This window comes from Oncorhynchus kisutch, unplaced genomic scaffold (assembly GCF_002021735.2).
Source record: "Oncorhynchus kisutch isolate 150728-3 unplaced genomic scaffold, Okis_V2 scaffold3971, whole genome shotgun sequence".
In the NCBI taxonomy this organism is placed as follows: Eukaryota; Metazoa; Chordata; class Actinopteri; order Salmoniformes; family Salmonidae; genus Oncorhynchus; species Oncorhynchus kisutch.
Genome location: NW_022265916.1, coordinates 105,457 through 122,500, shown reverse-complemented (window position 1 = coordinate 122,500; position 17,044 = coordinate 105,457). Strand labels below are relative to the sequence as shown.

The 17,044-nt window shown below is 46.9% G+C and overlaps 1 pseudogene; it reads left to right on the top strand.

The window, feature by feature from the left end:
* LOC116372932 (glucagon receptor-like) overlaps window positions 1-9,294 on the top strand; it is a 150,260-nt pseudogene extending 140,966 nt beyond the window's left edge.
* The last annotated feature ends 7,750 nt before the right edge of the window (window positions 9,295-17,044 follow it).

Below are 17,044 nucleotides of genomic sequence, written 5' to 3'. Positions count from 1 at the left end.
ATCTCCTACCACTGAGCCTGACTTTAAACAGGAAGACAGGGTATCTCCTACCACTGAGCCTGACCTTAAACAGGAAGACAGGGTATCTCCTACCACTGAGCCTGACTTTAAACAGGAAGACAGGGTATCTCCTACCACTGACCCTGACCTTAACCATGAAGACAGTGTTGAAGGGTATCTCCTACCACTGACCTTAACCATGAAGACAGTGTTGAAGGGTATCGCCTACCACTGACCCTGACCTTAACCATGAAGACAGTGTTGAAGGGTATCTCCTACCACTGATGTTATGGTTTGATGTCCCGATGTTATGGTTTGATGTCCCGATGTTATGGTTTGATGTCCCGATGTTATGGTTTGATGTCCCGACCCCACTTTCCTAGCCCCTAACCACTCCAATGTGACCCTGGAGTTATTAATAGCCTCCTCCTGGAAGGGCTGACTGTATATAAGAGGGAGATTCGTCATGGCAGTTGTCATATCAGACAGACTCTCCAAGTCAACATACCACCTATATAGTAGGTCAGAATTCAACAGTCGATCTTTCCTCCATATCCGTTTGGGTGTTTGGATGAGGTTCTGACCCAGTTGGACCCCCTGCTGCCCCACCATGACCGCGGTGTTAACGAAAGGTCAGAACATGGGTTTATAGAAGAGGGAGATTCGTCACGGCAACCGTCACATCAGGGCTGAAACCCAAAGAGCACCACATCCAGTTCACTGTGTAGGGAACAGTGTGTCCCGAGTAGTTCACTGTGTAGGGAACAGTGTGTCATTTGGAACACCTCCTGCATGTACCCCGAGTAGTTCACTGTGTAGGGAACAGTGTGCCCCGAGTAGTTCACTGTGTAGGGAACAGTGTGTCCCGAGTAGTTCACTGTGTAGGGAACAATGTGTCATTTGGAACACCTCCTGCGTGTACCCCGAGTGGTGCAGTGGTCTAAGGCACTGGATCTCAGTGCTAGCGGTGTCACTACAGACACTGGTTTGATTCCAGGATGTATGGTGATTGGGAGTCCCATAGGGAGGTGCACAATTGTCCCGCCGTCGTCCGGGTTTGGCCTGAATAGGCCGTCATTGTAAATAAGAATGTGTTCTTAACTGACCTGCCTTGTTAAATAAAGGTTCCATAACACACACAGACAGACACCCCGAGTCGAGTCGAGTCGACATACTTTCCTAACATCAATCCGCTTCCTAAGTGGCTCTAGTTCCTGTACCTTACAGGAATTCCTGTGTTTGAGTATTCACAGAGACAGAGGTGGTGAGGTCACTTCCTGCTTTGCTGTTTTACGTAGCCCGTGACAACACAACGCCACTCCCTCACCTCTTTATCCCGGTCTGTTTGGTTTAGGACACTCGTTTGAGTCAACGTCAGAGGACATAGTTGTGTCTGTTCACGTAGCCCTCAACATGCTAGCCTGATGGTCCTAGGTTTGGACTGTCGTGTCAACTCCTATTTAAACATGTTAGCCTGATGGTCCTAGATCTGTTAGGACTGTCGTGTCAACTCCTATTTAAACATGTTAGCCTGATGGTCCTAGATCTGTTAGGACTGTCGTGTCAACTCCTATTTAAACATGCTAGCCTGATGGTCCTAGATCTGTTAGGACTGTCGTGTCAACTCCTATTTAAACATGCTAGCCTGACGGTCCTAGATCGGTTTGGACTGTCGTGTCAACTCCTATTTAAACATGCTAGCCTGACGGTCCTAGATCGGTTTGGACTGTCGTGTCAACTCCTATTTAAACATGCTAGCCTGTCATGTCAACTCCTATTTAAACATGCTAGCCTGACGGTCCTAGATCTGTTAGGACTGTCGTGTCAACTCCTATTTAAACATGCTAGCCTGACGGTCCTAGATCGGTTTGGACTGTCGTGTCAACTCCTATTTAAACATGCTAGCCTGTCGTGTCAACTCCTATTTAAACATGCTAGCCTGACGGTCCTAGATTGGTTTGGACTGTCGTGTCAACTCCTATTTAAACATGCTAGCCTGACGGTCCTAGATCGGTTTGGACTGTCGTGTCAACTCCTATTTAAACATGCTAGCCTGTCGTGTCAACTCCTATTTAAACATGCTAGCCTGACGGTCCTAGATCGGTTTGGACTGTCGTGTCAACTCCTATTTAAACATGCTAGCCTGTCGTGTCAGCTCCTATTTAAACATGCTAGCCTGACGGTCCTAGATCGGTTTGGACTGTCGTGTCAACTCCTATTTAAACATGCTAGCCTGTCGTGTCAACTCCTATTTAAACGTGTTAGCCATGACAAGGAGCATATGAGTTGACTATGCTGCAGCACAACGTGTCTGTAACCAAGGCTACGGTCTGGATTCAGTGCCATTAGCGGTAAATCAGTGTTGTAGCACGTTTGACATTGAAAGTTAATTTCCTACTGAGCCGATATGTGCAGCGTTTACCGTTTACCGTTTACCGTGAATTCAGTCTCCGCAATCGTGGAAGCATTGCCTTTAAAAGGTGCATAGCCATCAATCGTGGAAGCATTGCCTTTAAAAGGTGCATAGCCATCAATCGTGGAAGCATTGCCTTTAAAAGGTGCATAGCCATCAATCGTGGAAGCATTGCCTTTATAAGGTGCATAGCCATCAATCGTGGAAGCATTGCCTTTAAAAGGTGCATAGCCATCAATCGTGGAAGCATTGCCTTTAAAAGGTGCATAGCCAACAATCGTGGAAGTATTGCCTTTAAAAGGTGCATAGCCATCAATCGTGGAAGCATTGCCTTTAAAAGGTGCATAGCCATCAATCGTGGAAGCATTGCCTTTAAAAGGTGCATAGCCATCAATCGTGGAAGCATTGCCATTATAAGGTGCATAGCCATTAATCGTGGAAGCATTGCCTTTAAAAGGTGCATAGCCATCAATCGTGGAAGCATTGCCTTTAAAAGGTGCATAGCCATCAATCGTGGAAGCATTGCCTTTAAAAGGTGCATAGCCATCAATCGTGGAAGCATTGCCTTTATAAGGTGCATAGCCATCAATCGTGGAAGCATTGCCTTTAAAAGGTGCATAGCCATCAATCGTGGAAGCATTGCCTTTAAAAGGTGCATAGCCATCAATCGTGGAAGCATTCCCTTTAAACGGTGCATAGCCATCAATCGTGGAAGCATTGCCTTTAAAAGGTGCATAGCCATCAATCGTGGAAGCATTCCCTTTAAACGGTGCATAGCCATCAATCGTGGAAGCATTGCCTTTAAAAGGTGCATAGCCATCAATCGTGGAAGCATTGCCTTTAAAAGGTGCATAGCCATCAATCGTGGAAGCATTGCCTTTAAAAGGTGCATAGCCATCAAAGCGCGGTCAGATTGACTCCCGTCCTAAGATTGTTTGGGATTTGTTTTATTTGAACCTTTAATTAACAAGGCAAGTCAGTTAAGAACAAATTCTTATTTACAATGACGGTGTACCCCGGCCAAACCGTAACCTGGACGATGCTGGGCCAATTGTGTGCCGCCCTATGATCTTACAATATGTACACTCACAGAAAAAAGGGTCCCATAAGGGTTCTTCGGCTGTGCCCATAGGAGAACCCTTTTTGGTTCCAGGTAGTACCCTTTTTGGTTCCAGGTAGAACCCTTTTGGGTTCCATGTACAACCCTCTGTGTAAAGGGGTTCTACCTAGAACCAAAAATGGTTCTTCAAAAGGGTTCTGCTAAAAAAAAAATCTAAGAATGGAGTGCTACGGAGCTCTTTGCAAACCCACCACTGTTCTGTTCTGCGTGTTGACAAGTCGTCACTTGTTTCTGACTTCCTGTTCTTTACAGATTAACTTCCTGATCTTCATCCACATAATAAAGATCCTGGTGTCCAAACTGAGGGCTCACCAGATGAGATACTCCGACTACAAGTTCCGGTGAGCTCTTTCTTTCTTTCTTTCTTTCTTTCTTTCACAATGAAAACCCTTTCCTCTGTTTATAATATCATCAATCTAATCTCAGCTCTCTCTCTTCCTCTCTCTCTCCCCCTCTCCCTGCAACTCTCTAACCTTCTCTCTCCCTCCTCCCCCTCTCCCCCCTCTCTCTCCCCCCTCTCTCTCTCCCTCCTCCCTCCCTTCCCTATCCCTCTCTCTCTCTCTCTCTCTCTCTCCCTCCTCCCTCCCTTCCCTATCCCCTCTCTCTCTCTCTCTCTCTCTCTCTCTCTCTCCCTCCTCCCTCCTCCCTTCCCTCTCCCCTCTCTCTCTCTCTCTCCCACCCTCTGCATTCTCCCTCCCCTTTCCCTCTCTTTCTCTCTCTCTCTCTCCCTCCCCTCTCTCCCTCCCCTCTCTCTCTCCCTCCCCTCTCCCCTCTCTCTTTCCCTCCCTCCCTCCCCTCTCCCCTCTCTCTCTCCCTCCCTCCCCTCTCCCCTCTCTCTCTCTCTCTCTCTCTCTCTCTCTCTCTCTCTCTCTCTCTCTCTCACTCCCACCCTCCCCTCTCCCTCCCTCTCTCTTTCCCTCCCCTCTCCCCTTCTCTCTCTCTCCCTCCCGTCTCCCATCTCTCTCTCTCTCTCTCTCCCTCCATCCCTCCGCTCTCCCTCCCCTCTCCCCTCTCTCTCTCCCACCCTCCCAACTCACCCTCCTCCTCTCCCTCCCCTCTCCCTCTCTCTCTCCCTCCCCTCTTCCTCCCCTCTCTCTCCTAGGTTGGCTAAGTCTACCCTAACCCTGATCCCTCTACTAGGGATACACTTGGTGGTGTTTGTCTTCGTGACAGATGAGTCCACCAAGGCCACCATCACCCTGCGTCTCACCAAACTCTTCATCGACCTCTTCTTCACCTCCTTCCAGGTCAGACACACACACACACAGATGCACACACACACACAGATACCACACACACACACACACACACACACTTGGAATCATGGGGTTGCTTCTCAGCCAAGGGACTGGGCTCACTGACAATTTTGCCTAAGAACACAGCCATGAATAAAGAATGGTACCAACACATCCTCCGAGAGCAACTTCTCCCAACCATCCAGGAACAGTTTGGTGACGAACAAGGCCTTTTCCAGCATGATGGAGCACTTTGCCATAAGGCAAAAGTGGTAACTAAGTGGCTCGGGGAACAAAACATCGATATTTTGGGTCCATGGCCAGGAAACTCCCCAGACCTTTTTCCCATTGAAAACTTGTGGTCAATCCTCAGGAGGCGGGTGGACAAACAAAAACCCACAAATTCTGACAAATTCCAAGCATTGATTATGCAAGAATGGGCTGTCATCAGTCAGGATGTGGCCCAGAAGTTAATTGACAGCATGCCAGGGTGGATTGCAGAGGCCTTGAAAAAGAAGGGTCAACACTGCAAATATTGACTCTTTGCATCAACTTCATGTAATTGTCCTTAAAAGCCTTTGACACTTATGAAATGCTTGTAATTATACTTCAGTATTCCATAGTAACATCTGACAAAAATATCTGAAGACACTGAAGCAGCAAACTTTGTGGAAATTAATATTTGTGTCATTCTCAAAACTTTTGGCCACGACTGTAGAGCCCGAGACACAGAACACAGCTTTCCCTCCTCTGTTCCATTGTGTTCTGTTCCATTCCATTCCACTGTTCCATTCCATTCCACTGTTCCATTCCATTCCACTGTTCCATTGTGTTCTGTTCCATTCCATTCCACTGTTCTATTCCATTCCACTGTTCCATTCCATTCCACTGTTCCATTCCAAGGTATTTGTGTAACGTTGACATACAGAGCCTGTCTGAAAGTAAGAAGGAGTCTGTTTTCTCTGGAGCCGTACTCAAGTCTCAGTCAGAGATCACACAGTAGAAGCCTGTGTGCAGTATTGAGTTGTGACAGTGACACTAACACCCCTCTACATCTGAGAGAAACACAGAGAGAGAGAGACTCAGTGAAACAGACTGAGGGAGAGAGAGAGACACACAAACATTGAGAAACACAGAGAGAAAATGAACAGTGACTCTAACAGTCCTGTACATCTGAGAAAAACACAGAGAAAGATAGAGAGAGAGAGTGAGAGTGAGAGTGAGAGTGAGAGAGTGAGACTGTAGGGATGGTGCCAGGTTTCCTCCAGACATTCAGGCCAAAGAGTTTTATCTTGGTTTCATCAGACCAGAGAATCCTTTAGGTGCCTTTGGGCAAACTTGAAGCGGGCTGTCATGTGCCTTTCACTGAGGAGTTGCTTCAGTCTGGCCACTCTAACGTAAAGGCCTGATTGGTGATGCTGCAAAGATGGTTTTCCTTCTAGAAGGTTCTCCCATCACCATAGAGGAACTCTGAAGCTCTGTCAAAGTGACCATCGGGTTCTTGGTCACCTCCCTGACCAAGGTCCTTCTGCCCAGATTGCTCAGTTTGGCCTGGCGGCCAGCTCTAGGAAGAGTCTTGGTGGTTCAAAACTTCTTCCATTTAAGAATGATGGAGGCCACTGTGTTCTTGGGGACCTTCAATGCTGCAGACATTTTCTTGGTACCCTTCCCCAGATCTGTGCCTCGACACAATCCTGTCTCGGCGCTCCATGGACAACTCCTTTGACCTCATGGCTTGGTTTTTGCTCTGACGTGCACTGTCAACTGTGGGACCTTTTATAGACTGGTGTGTGCCTTTCCAAATCATGTTCAATAAATTTAATTTAACACAGGTGGACTCCAATCAAGTTGTAGAAACATCTCAAAGATGATCAATGGAAACAGGATGCACCTGAGCTCAATTTCTAGTCTCATAGCGAAAGGGTCTGAATAAATATGTAAATGTCATATTTCAGTTTCTTATTTTTTTTTATTTGCCAACATTTCTAAAAAACGTTTTTGCTTTGTCATTATGGGGTATTGTGATGTCATTATGGGGTATTGTGATGTCATTATTGGGTATTGTGATGTCATTATGGGGTATTGTGATGTCATTATGGGGTATTGTGATGTCATTATGGGGTATTGTGTGTAGATTGATGAGGATGTTTTAAAATGGATTTAATCCATTTTAGAATAAGCATGTAACGTAACAAAATGTTACGTTACAAAAAATGGTTGTGTGTGTTGACTCAGATCTTGGTGTTTCTACAGGGTCTTCTGGTAGCTATCTTATACTGCTTTGTCAACAAAGAGGTAAGACCTCTTCTCCTCCTCTTATTCTAAACTTGGTCTCACATTTACCTGAACAACTCTCAATTTAACGTGAACATCACACATAACATCTCTCTCTCTCTTTCTCTCTTTCTCTCTTTCTCTCTTTATCTCTCTCTCACCCTCTCTCTCTCTCTCCCTTCCTCCACACCCTTTTCTCTCTCCCTCTCCCCCTCTCCCCCTCTCTCCCTCTCCCCCTCTCCCCCTCTCCCCCTCTCCCCCTCTCTCCCTCTCCCCCTCTCTCCCTCTCCCCCTCTCCCCCCAAGGTCCAGTCAGAGATCCTGAAGAAGTGGAAGCGTTGGAAGCTGGGTCGTAACATCGAGGAGGAGTACCGCCACACCTATAGCCAGACGCCCCACCTCAACACTAAGAGCAGCAGCCTGCTGGGTCACGACCCCTCGCACCCCTCCTCAATGCTCCTCCACCCCCACCTCCCCGACATCACCACCTCCTCCCCTGCTCCCCCTGGCCAGGGCCCAGGCTGCTCCCCAGAGGAGAAGCACCTCCTGGTGGTGAGCTGTCAGAATGGCATGGGGCGGAGCAGGAAGAACACAGGGTCGTCCATGCAGTTCCCCTCCCTACCACGTGAGGGCACCATCAGCTGTAGTCACACACTGATAGAGGATCATATGGATGAAATCTGCTTGACGGACAGGGTGTCAGAGTGTTACGAGGCTCCTAGAGGAAATGCAGAGAGCCACCTCTGAGACTGGAGAGGATGGGGAAGATTAATGACGTAACACCCTGGTAACTACAGTAGAGACTGGAGAGGACGGAGAACATTAATGACGTAACACCCTGGTAACTACAGTAGAGACTGGAGAGGACGGGGAAGATTAATGACGTAACACCCTGGTAACTACAGTAGAGACTGGAGAGGACGGGGAAGATTAATGACGTAACACCCTGGTAACTACAGTAGAGACTGGAGAGGACGGTGAAGATTAATGACGTAACACCCTGGTAACTACAGCAGAGACTGGAGAGGACGGGGAAGATTAATGACGTAACACCCAGGTAACACTCTGGAGCTGGGCAGTGTGTTTCAGGAGAGGTGTGTTTCTCAATGGCCGTCACCCTGGACCTATGTTAATGAGCGAGATGGCCTTGACAGACCCAGGACCAGTGTGTGTCTCAATGTTCGTATCGTCACCCTGAAACAGTGTTAGTGGGAGAGAGAGACACCTACTCGACCCTCTCCAATCCACAGCCAAATGAGAGAAACATAGAACAAGCTAGACCTACCATGTTGGACCCCACTGACCCAGACCAGCCCTCCCATGTTGGACCCCTCTGACCCAGACCAGCCCTCCCATGTTGGACCCCTCTGACCCAGACCAGACCTCCCTCTGACGTCCTATGACAGTGGATGTCCTGCGAGTCACATGGATTGATATGTGTTTTCTCTTCAACAGTCAAACAGACAGCATGGACTCACTGCTGCAGGACTCACTGCTGCAGGTCTCACTGCTGCTGCAGGACTCACTGCTGCAGGACTCACTGCTGCAGGACTCACTGCTGCAGGACTCACTGCTGCAGGTCTCACTGTTGCAGGTCTCACTGTTGTAGGACTCACTGCTGCAGGAGTCACTGCTGCAGGACTCACTGCTGCAGGACTCACTGCTGCAGGACTCACTGTTGCTGCAGGACTCACTGCTGCTGCAGGACTCACTGCTGCAAGACTCACTCTGCAGGTCTCACTGTTGCAGGTCTCACTGCTGCAGGACTCACTGCTGCAGGTCTCACTGCTGCAGGACTCACTGTTGCTGCAGGACTCACTGTTGCAGGACTCACTGCTGCTGCAGGTCTCACTGCTGCAGGTCTCACTGCTGCAGGTCTCGCTGCTGCAGGACTCACTGTTGCAGGACTCACTGTTGCAGGACTCACTACTGCAGGACTCACTGTTGCAGGACTCACTGCTGCAGGTCTCGCTGCTGCAGGACTCACTGTTGCAGGACTCACTGTTGCAGGACTCACTACTGCAGGACTCACTGTTGCAGGACTCACTACTGCATGTCTCACTGTAGCAGGACTCACTGTTGCAGGACTCACTGTTGCAGGACTCACTGTTGCAGGTCTCACTGTAGCAGGACTTCACTGTTGCAGGACTCACTGCTACAGGACTCACTGTTGCAGGACTCACTGTTGCAGGACTCACTGTTGCATGTTCACAAAGCCAAAAGGAGAAGAATAAAAACAACTTCCAAAGCTAAATGTGTAAAATAATACCCAGAAACCTCAAGTTGCTAAATACAGGGTCTTAGCTTTAGCCTCTGGTATATGTTGTTGTTGTTGTTGTTATTATTGTTGTTGTGTTAAATTGTGATGTGTTTTCTGGTACTGGAGACAATACAGGAAGAATGAACTGGGCATTCAAACAACACCAACAAAAAAACAGGTCACATGACTAACAGGACGACCAGATAAACAGGTCACATGACTAACAGGACGACCAGATAAACAGGTCACATGACTAACAGGACGACCAGATAAACAGGTCACATGACTAACAGGACGACCAGATAAACAGGTCACATGACTAACAGGACGACCAGATAAACAGGTCACATGACTAACAGGACGACCAGATAAACAGGTCACATGACTAACAGGACGACCAGATAAACAGGTCACATGACTAACAGGACGACCAGATAAACAGGTCACATGACTAACAGGACGACCAGATAAACAGGTCACATGACTAACAGGACGACCAGATAAACAGGTCACATGACTAACAGGACGACCAGATAAACAGGTCACATGACTAACAGGACGACCAGATAAACAGGTCACATGACTAACAGGACGACCAGATAAACAGGTCACATGACTAACAGGACGACCAGATAAACAGGTCACATGACTAACAGGACGACCATATAAACAGGTCACATGACTAACAGGACGACCAGATAAACAGATGAAATCATCATAGAACAAACAACACCAATACATGAATACATATTCATAGCCTTCATAGTTATTTGTAAAGCTTTTGATGAGATACCCCCTTGACCTTGCTGTTCATTCTGGTTGGATGACGAGAGAGAGAGAGAGAGAGGTGAGAGAGAGAGGGGGATGAGAGAGGGGGGGGGTGAAAGAGAGAGGGGGGAGAGATAGAGAGAGAGGGGGGGAGAGAAAGAGGGGGGAGAGAGAGAGAGAGAGAGAGAGAGAGAGGGGGGAGAGAAAGAGGGGGGGAGAGAGAGAGAGAGAGAGAGAGAGAGAGAGAGAGGAGAGAGAGAGAGAGAGAGAGAGAGAGGGGGAGAGAGAGAGGGGGGAGAGAGAGAGAGAGAGAGAGAGAGAGAGAGAGAGAGAGAGAGAGAGGAGAGAGAGAGAGAGAGAGAGAGAGAGGGGGGAGAGAGAGAGGGGGGGAGAGAGAGAGAGAGAGAGAGAGAGAGAGAGAGAGAGAGAGAGAGAGAGGGGGGGGTGAGAGAGGGGGGTGAGAGAGGGGGGGAGAGAGAGAGGGGGGGAGAGAGAGAGAGATTAAGAGAGTTGTAGATCAGTTCAACCTGAGTTTGTATAGGGCCAGAGAGATAGACTGCTTCCCCCAATGGCACCCTATTCCCTATATAGTGCTAGTTGGGACTCGGCCAGAGGCAGCATTCCTGTAGAGTTAACCCCAGTGTAAGGTCACCACCGCTGGGTTCTACCCCCATAGTGGCCCCCTGACCTGAGGACCAGGACAGGACCATGAAAACCATGTATTTAAAGTATGGCAGCCATGTTAGCGACCCAATACATTGGGGATATACATAACAGCTACGTCTATAATTAGAACAAAATTGATTGACACAGCTAACGGAGCTGACACAGATAACGGAGCTGACACAGATAACAGGGCTGACACAGATAACGGAGCTGACACAGATAACAGAGCTGACACAGATAACAGAGCTGACACAGATAACGGGGCTGACACAGATAACGGAGCTGACACAGATAACGGGGCTGACACAGATAACGGGGCTGACACAGATTACAGGGCTGACACAGATAACGGGGCTGACACAGATAACGGAGCTGACACAGATAACAGAGCTGACACAGATAACAGAGCTGACACAGATAACGGGGCTGACACAGATAACGGAGCTGACACAGATAACGGGGCTGACACAGATAACGGAGCTGACACAGATAACAGAGCTGACACAGATAACGGGGCTGACACAGATAACGGAGCTGACACAGATAACGGAGCTGACACAGATAACGGGGCTGACACAGATAACGGAGCTGACACAGCTAACGGAGCTGACACAGCTAACGGAGCTGACACAGATAACGGGGCTGACACAGATAACGGAGCTGACACAGCTAACGGAGCTGACACAGATAACGGAGCTGACACAGCTAACGGAGCTGACACAGATAACGGGGCTGACACAGATAATGGAGCTGACACAGATAATGGAGCTGACACAGATAATGGAGCTGACACAGATAACGGAGCTGACACAGATAACGGAGCTGACACAGATAACGGGGCTGACAGATAACGGAGCTGACACAGATAACGGAGCTGACAGGGATAACGGGGCTGACAGATAACAGAGCTGACACAGATAACGGAGCTGACACAGATAACGGAGCTGACAGGGATAACGGGGCTGACAGATAACGGAGCTGACACAGATAACGGAGCTGACACAGATAACAGAGCTGACACAGATGACGGGGCTGACAGATAACGGAGCTGACACAGATAACGGAGCTGACACAGATAACAGAGCTGACACAGATGACGGGGCTGACACAGATGACAGAGCTGACACAGATAACGGATACAGCTAGTGATAATAATGTTCATGGTGATGTTGATAATGTTGATGACGGTGATGATGAAGGTGGTGGTGATGATGATGATGATGAAGATAATGATGAAGATGGTGGTGATGATGATGATGTTGATGATGGTGGTGGTGATGATGAAGATAATGATGGTGATGATAATGATGGTGATGATGATGATGATGATGATGATGTTGATGATGGTGGTGATGATCTTGATGATGATAATAATGATGGTGTGATACTGTTGATTATCATCACATTCTATACATTAATGTAAAGCCACCAATTTCAGAATGTTATAATTTTTTCTTCTTCCCGAACACAACAGAAGGTTTACGACCTGGAAGATCTGACTTCATATTCCACTTGTGAGTTGTTAGTGTTGTAATCGTGACAAGTGTGTTATTTTTTAGAAGATGGGATCAGAAAGTAGAAGAAAGACAGTGGTTTTCTTCATTCAGTCTGGCTACTATATATATTGTACATGTTAATAATGCAGGACTGGACTGGGTCTATCTAATGTTTTCATCATTAGACGCATCATTATTATTGTGTAGAAACCCCTGGTTTAGAGGGGCCAGCCCATCTGGCATTTACACCAAACCCCTGGTTTAGACAGACCCGCTGGGCTGAAGAGGGGCCAGCCCATCTGGCATTTACTTACACCAAACCCCTGGTTTAAACAGGCCCACCCATCTGGCATTTACACCAAACCCCTGGTTTAGACAGGCCCACTGGGCTGAAGAGGGGCCAGCCCATCTGGCATTTACACCAAACCCCTGGTTTAGACAGGCCCACTGGGCTGAAGAGGGGCCAGCCCATCTGGCATTTACACCAAACCCCTGGTTTAGACAGGCCCACTGGGCTGAAGAGGGGCCAGCCCATCTGGCATTTACACCAAACCCCTGGTTTAGACAGGCCCACTGGGCTGAAGAGGGGCCATCCCCATCTGGCATTTACACCAAACCCCTGGTTTATACAGGCCCACTGGGCTGAAGAGGGGCCAGCCCATCTGGCATTTACACCAAACCCCTGGTTTAGACAGGCCCACTGGGCTGAAGAGGGGCCAGCCCATCTGGCATTTACACCAATGCACCAGCTCTCTCTGTTCAAACTCTTCAAGAAAATGTGTTTTTTTGTCATCGTGTTTAAACTAGTCTTTTTGCCGTGCATGTAAATGAATGTTAATATAATAATCTGTAATGGGTTTGAGCCAATGGTAAACAGTATCAGAGCTGTGTGTCACATGAGGTCACTGCGTTCAGTTACAGTATGTGTTCCCTCCCCGCCTCCCCCTACTGAGGGAATGACCCTACTCTATGGGGATAGAAGACCTATATCAAGGCCACACGGGGGAGTACAGAGTAGACCTGGGTTCAAATATTATTTGATTTATTTCCGTATGCTTTAGGTTGTGCTTCATTGAGTTTGCCTGGGAACGGTTGGACCAATGAAATGGTCTGAAAATTTCAAACCGTGCTCATCTTGCACTCCAGACAGACTCAATGACGGGGTCAAAGTGTTGGAAAGAAAACAAAATACTATTTTAACGGTTTCAGGTCACCATGGTCACCACCTATTCAAACTACGGAGCCATTATATAATGAAGCGATAAGGAGGAGGTGTGGTATACGGCCATTATATAATGAAGCGATAAGGAGGTGTGGTATACGGCCATTATATAATGAAGCGATAAGAAGGGGGTGTGGTATACGGCCATTATATAATGAAGCGATAAGGAGGAGGTGTGGTATACGGCCATTATATAATGAAGCGATAAGGAGGAGGTGTAGTATACGGCCATTATATAATGAAGCGATAAGGAGGGGGTGTGGTATACGGCCATTATATAATGAAGCGATAAGGAGGAGGTGTGGTATACGGCCATTATATAATGAAGCGATAAGGAGGAGGTGTGGTATACGGCCATTATATAATGAAGCAATAAGGAGGAGGTGTGGTATACGGCCATAATATAATGAAGCGATAAGGAGGAGGTGTGGTATACGGCCATTATATAATGAAGTGATAAGGAGGAGGTGTGGTATACGGCCATTATATAATGAAGCAATAAGGAGGAGGTGTGGTATACGGCCATAATATAATGAAGCGATAAGGAGGAGGTGTGGTATACGGCCATTATATAATGAAGTGATAAGGAGGAGGTGTGGTATACGGCCATTATATAATGAAGCGATAAGGAGGAGGTGTGGTATACGGGCCATTATATAATGAAGCGATAAGGAGGTGGTGTGGTATACGGCCATTATATAATGAAGCGATAAGGAGGAGGTGTGGTATATGGCCATTATATAATGAAGCGATAAGGAGGAGGTGTGGTATACGGCCATTATATAATGAAGCGATAAGGAGGTGTGGTATACGGCCATTATATAATGAAGCGATAAGGAGGAGGTGTGGTATACGGCCATTATATAATGAAGCGATAAGGAGGAGGTGTGGTATATGGCCATTATATAATGAAGCGATAAGGAGGAGGTGTGGTATACGGCCATTATATAATGAAGCGATAAGGAGGAGGTGTGGTATACGGCCATTATATAATGAAGCGATAAGGAGGAGGTGTGGTATACGGCCATTATATAATGAAGCGATAAGGAGGAGGTGTGGTATACGGCCATTATATAATGAAGCGATAAGGAGGAGGTGTGGTATACGGCCATTATATAATGAAGCGATAAGGAGGAGGTGTGGTATACGGCCCATTATATAATGAAGCGATAAGGAGGAGGTGTGGTATACGGCCATTATATAATGAAGCGATAAGGAGGAGGTGTGGTATACGGCCATTATATAATGAAGCGATAAGGAGGAGGTGTGGTATACGGCCATTATATAATGAAGCGATAAGGAGGAGGTGTGGTATACGGCCATTATATAATGAAGCGATAAGGAGGAGGTGTGGTATACGGCCATTATATAATGAAGCGATAAGGAGGAGGTGTGGTATACGGCCATTATATAATGAAGCGATAAGGAGGAGGTGTGGTATACGGCCATTATATAATGAAGCGATAAGGAGGAGGTGTGGTATACGGCCATTATATAATGAAGCGATAAGGAGGAGGTGTGGTATACGGCCATTATATAATGAAGCGATAAGGAGGAGGTGTAGTATACGGCCATTATATAATGAAGCGATAAGGAGGAGGTGTGGTATACGGCCATTATATAATGAAGCGATAAGGAGGAGGTGTGGTATACGGCCATTATATAATGAAGCGATAAGGAGGAGGTGTGGTATACGGGCCATTATATAATGAAGCGATAAGGAGGAGGTGTGGTATACGGCCATTATATAATGAAGCGATAAGGAGGTGTGGTATACGGCCATAATATAATGAAGCGATAAGGAGGAGGTGTGGTATACGGCCATTATATAATGAAGCGATAAGGAGGAGGTGTGGTATACGGCCATTATATAATGAAGCGATAAGGAGGAGGTGTGGTATACGGCCATTATATAATGAAGCGATAAGGAGGAGGTGTGGTATACGGCCATTATATAATGAAGCGATAAGGAGGAGGTGTGGTATACGGGCCATTATATAATGAAGCGATAAGGAGGAGGTGTGGTATACGGCCTTTATATAATGAAGCGATAAGGAGGAGGTGTGGTATACGGCCATTATATAATGAAGCGATAAGGAGGAGGTGTGGTATACGGCCATTATAATGAAGCGATGAGGAGGAGGTGTGGTATACGGCCATTATATAATGAAGCGATAAGGAGGAGGTGTGGTATACGGCCATTATATAATGAAGCGATAAGGAGGAGGTGTGGTATACGGCCATTATATAATGAAGCGATAAGGAGGAGGTGTGGTATACGGCCATTATATAATGAAGCGATAAGGAGGAGGTGTAGTATACGGCCATTATATAATGAAGCGATAAGGAGGAGGTGTGGTATACGGCCATTATATAATGAAGCGATAAGGAGGAGTGTGGTATACGGCCATTATATAATGAAGCGATAAGGAGGAGGTGTAGTATACGGCCATTATATAATGAAGCGATAAGGAGGAGGTGTGGTATACGGCCATTATATAATGAAGCGATAAGGAGGAGGTGTGGTATACGGCCATTATATAATGAAGCGATAAGGAGGAGGTGTGGTATACGGCCATTATATAATGAAGCGATAAGGAGAGTGTGGTATACGGCCATTATATAATGAAGCGATAAGGAGGTGTGGTATATACGGCCATTAATATAATGAAGCGATAAGGAGGAGGTGTGGTAAACGGCATTATATAATGAAGCGATAAGGAGGAGTGTGGTATACGGCCATTATATAATGAAGCGATAAGGAGGAGGTGTGGTATACGGCCATTATATAATGAAGCGATAAGGAGGAGGTGTGGTATACGGCCATTATATAATGAAGCGATAAGGAGGAGGTGTGGTATACGGCCTTTATATAATGAAGCGATAAGGAGGAGGTGTGGTATACGGCCATTATATAATGAAGCGATAAGGAGGAGGTGTGGTATACGGCATTATATAATGAGCGATAGATGGAGGTGTGGTATACGCCTTTATATAATGGAGGGGGGGGGGAGGGTGGTATACGGCCATTATATAATGAAGCGATAAGGAGAGGTGTGGTATACGGCCATAATATAATGAAGCGATAAGGAGGAGGTGTGGTATACGGCCATTATATAACCTGAAGCGATAAGGAGGAGGTGTGGTATACGCCATTATATAATGAAGCGATAAGGAGGAGGTGTGGTATACGGCCATTATATAATGAAGCGATAAGGAGGAGGTGTTGGTATACGGCCATTATATAATGAAGCGATAAGGAGGAGGTGTGGTATACGGCCATTATATAATGAAGCGATAAGGAGGAGGTGTGGTATACGGCCATTATATAATGAAGCGATAAGGAGGAGGTGTGGTATACGGCATTATATAAGAAGCGATAAGGAGGAGGTGTGGTATACGGCCATTATATAATGAAGCGATAAGGAGGAGGTGTGGTATACGGCCATTATATAATGAAGCGATAAGGAGGAGGTGTGGTATACGGCCATTATATAATGAAGCGATAAGGAGGAGGTGTGGTATACGGCCATTATATAATGAAGCGATAAGGAGGAGGTGTGGTATACGGCCATTATATAATGAAGCGAT